Raw genomic sequence first — 3,502 nt, forward strand, 5'->3', positions numbered from 1 at the left:
TATCCCTCTCAGTAAAAGAGGATGAATATGTATCACGCATTATATTTTAATGAGTAGAAATATTTTTATGGTGGTGTAATACTCTGTTCTTCAGTCATTTTTTTTAAACTTCCCTGTCCACAAAAAGATCCTGGAAAGGTAGAAAGAGAGCATTGCCTCTGTGGAGTTTATTTTGTTTGTTTTTGGGATTTTGCCAGAAAAATCCCCAACAGTTTATGAATAAGGTTATATTATTTTTTATTATAAATATTAGGAATTTTTGAGATTCTCTTGAATAGTAGGAATAATAGGAAACAGATTGGTAGTCGTGGCCCTTCATCAACAGTAATCTAAGTAAGGTACAGAAGAAGAAAAAGTTGTGGATCACCAACAGAAACATAATTAAAAGAAGCCTAGAAAGATGGTAGTGGAATTCCATCTACCACTTCAAGCTCTACACACTGACTCACCTTAGAACCTCTGCATTACACATGGTATATATTCTTAGCCAAAGTTCAACTAATCCTACTTTTTGCTAAAATAAAAATAATAATAGATTCCAACCACTGAATTTTTTAAATAGTAAACCCTAGCAAAGCTCTAAATAATTTTCAAGTTTTAATAAAAAAAATTCACAACATGGTAGAGCGCAATGTACGATAATACAGAGCCTACAGGAAAAACGATGGGTGGGGTTCATATCGGGAAGGAAGCTATTTATGTGCGTACTTTAACCAATTGATTCATAGATTGATCCTCCTAATGCTTGCAAGATTTTCGTACATTAATCTGGAACAATTGATCATTACATTAATCTGGAACAACTGAACGTCCCTCTGCATGATATGCATACATACCTGCAAATTGTGAGAGCTGGTCCTGTTAAAAATAACCAAAGATTTTTTTTTGCATAAATCAATTACTTGTAAATCCAAACAATAAAAGTAAAAGTTACAGATATTGGATCAAATCAACAACAATAGCACTCACATTGCATGAAAAACTCAATTGACCTCAGCAGGTAAACGGAAAGGTTGGCTCATCTAACAGTGGAACACAAATCTCAGGGTGATTTGACTCTAAGAAGCTGGGCGTTAATTGAGTTTCTACTCTAATAAACTCAATTAAATTAACTTGATCTCAATTAATTGAGTTATAGTCAGCCTGCAGAACTATAGAGGGAAGAGGAGCATCGTCAAGTGCTTTTTTGTACGCTTTTTTCAACCATTGTCATCCATAAAAGCACGTTGCAATTTTACATAATAGTTAAAGTTTTTAAAGGAATAGATGTGTACGTTGTAAGCTTGCATAGTAATTAGAGTTTTATATACGCCTTGGGAACGAAAACACACTGCCTTAAAAGAGGGTAAAAGTCTACAGGTAAAAGGAAATGGGTTATTGAAAAAACGAGTTGGGAAAAGTTTATTTAATAATATTTAAGATAAAAATGTGCATATTAAATTTTTAAGAAAAATAATGAAAGAAAGTGTAATTCAATTTGATGGGCAATTAAAATGTTTAGGAAAAAAGAAAGAAAGTGAGTGCCATTCCATTTAAAGAAAAAAAAAATAACAATAATGAGATATTTTATAATAAACAAAAGCTTTAAAATCAAAGAATTAAATAACCTGATACACTTACAAAATTTTAAAATAACTTCACATTGTTGGTTTATTTTGTTAAAAAATTCTTGATTACTACCAATGTAAAATCAAATACCTAATGACTATAACATTCTACAAATTGGTGTCCGCATTTCTTTGATCTGTCGAACCCCCAAATATTACATTCACTGGAAAATGAAATTAACATATATCATCCATGCCATTAAACGAAACATCCATCTTATTTGTAGCGAAATCACTATAAAATAAATAAAAAATAGCAGTGTTTCTTTTAATCCAAAATTGGAAGCAATGTAAATTTGGTACTCGAAATGAATTGATAACCTGTCACATCAACCTTGTTACAGTGCACATCCCCTGTCCCACAATGCAATGAAAACGCAGGGCGCACGGGTCGATCTCTTCCTGTAAATCGAAACAAAAAGAATATAATCCTCTACTGTTTAATTCAATTGAATTGTAAAGCCATCAAATAAATCGTCTAGAGTTCAATTGAATTGCAAAAGCATCAAATAAATCCTCTGAAATTTAATTGAATTAAGAAACCAAAAAAGGACCACAAATTACTTACAATTTGTGAGAGATTCATCCTCGGTTGCTTTGCCTCCTGGACTTCTGTAAATCCTCTGATGAAACTGACTAAGACGTGAAAATGAAACCATATAAAATAAGCTTACAGGGAAAAACAAAAACCATTTAAAGTTATAGGAAGAAATAATAACAATAATTATGAGGGGATAACAGAAGTATAGATGACCAAAAAGAAACCACCAGAAGCCAAGCCAAGAATAGGAAGAAATTGTAGATGTTCGGACACCTCAACATCCTGTTAGAAGCCATGCTGTGGACACCTCAACATCTTGTTAGAGCTTTCCAAAAGGCACGTGGAATACATGCAAACATGTAACATACAAAGATTTGTAATCATCACATATAAATCGCCACTTTTCTGACTGTCCACCTGTCTGGTCGTGTGGGCCGATGATTTTACTGGTTGTCTGATGCTGTGGGCCGAAGATCTTACCACTTGTCTATCATGCGATAACCTATCATGCATGATAACAACACAAAGCAGACACTCTAATTTAAGATTTTGGATAAAGGGAATGTTTTCGTTTAGTTACTGAGTTGCCAAAGAGTATATTTCAGGTTAGACACAATAGAGAAATCCAGCGAGAGACTATCGAGACCCAGACAGAAATGCCTAAAAAGCTAGCAACATATTCAATAAAATCCAGGAAAAACCTGTGAGAAACAAAAGAAAACCTGTGAGAAAGAAAAGAGATTAATCTTGTAACAAGCCAAAAGCAACACTTCTCGAGGGGCTTTAGTTCACTGTATAAGTTGAGGGTCAGGAAGTAATTCGATTCTCCCTCTATCCACAGTCAGACTCCCTCATTCATCTAAGAAAGCTTATCTAAGAAGGAAGGCTTAAGAAGAGTAGGTCTCATGCTGGAAGAGAATCCAACCAGAGCAGGCCAAGATAGTGCAGTTTGGAGTTACAAGACACAATTAGGTGGAAGTCTGTGCTGTTATCACCATATTCGCATTCACGTGTGATGTTTCCCGGGTCGTTTCCAGCTCGACAGAGCACGCTGTATGGGCTGCATTTACCATAAACAATATCAATGTTGTCGTCATAATTCTGCCACACACTCTGTGCATGTGATCCACTTCTGGATCACTGAAAATATGAAAGGGGAGTAAACAACCACTTTTTGATTCATTCATTCATTATCTCAAATGTCAAATATGGGGAGTTTTGGGCATGCAGGCATTTCTTCCATCCTCGCTCTGATCTTCCTATTCATCTTCATCTCTCAACAGTCTATAGCTTCCAGTCTTCTTTTACAAGGTAGTCCTTTTTATTAATTAGTATTTTTTTTATTACTTACCAA

At 34.5% G+C, this 3,502-nt stretch overlaps 1 long non-coding RNA gene across 1 annotated transcript; it reads right to left on the reverse strand.

The window, feature by feature from the left end:
• Window positions 1-613: 613 nt before the first annotated feature.
• LOC149187549 (uncharacterized) lies at window positions 614-2,386 on the reverse strand. Its single transcript, XR_016256203.1, has 3 exons — window positions 2,176-2,386; window positions 1,929-2,009; window positions 614-836 (listed from the first exon to the last, which is right to left on the reverse strand). It is a non-coding gene; the product is annotated as an uncharacterized LOC149187549 (long non-coding RNA).
• Between the last annotated feature and the right edge of the window lie 1,116 nt (window positions 2,387-3,502).

The sequence above is a fragment of the Pinus tabuliformis genome, chromosome 3_1 (assembly GCF_031772625.1).
Source record: "Pinus tabuliformis cultivar Carrire ecotype Pingquan chromosome 3_1, CPIR1, whole genome shotgun sequence".
In the NCBI taxonomy this organism is placed as follows: domain Eukaryota; kingdom Viridiplantae; phylum Streptophyta; class Pinopsida; order Pinales; family Pinaceae; genus Pinus; species Pinus tabuliformis.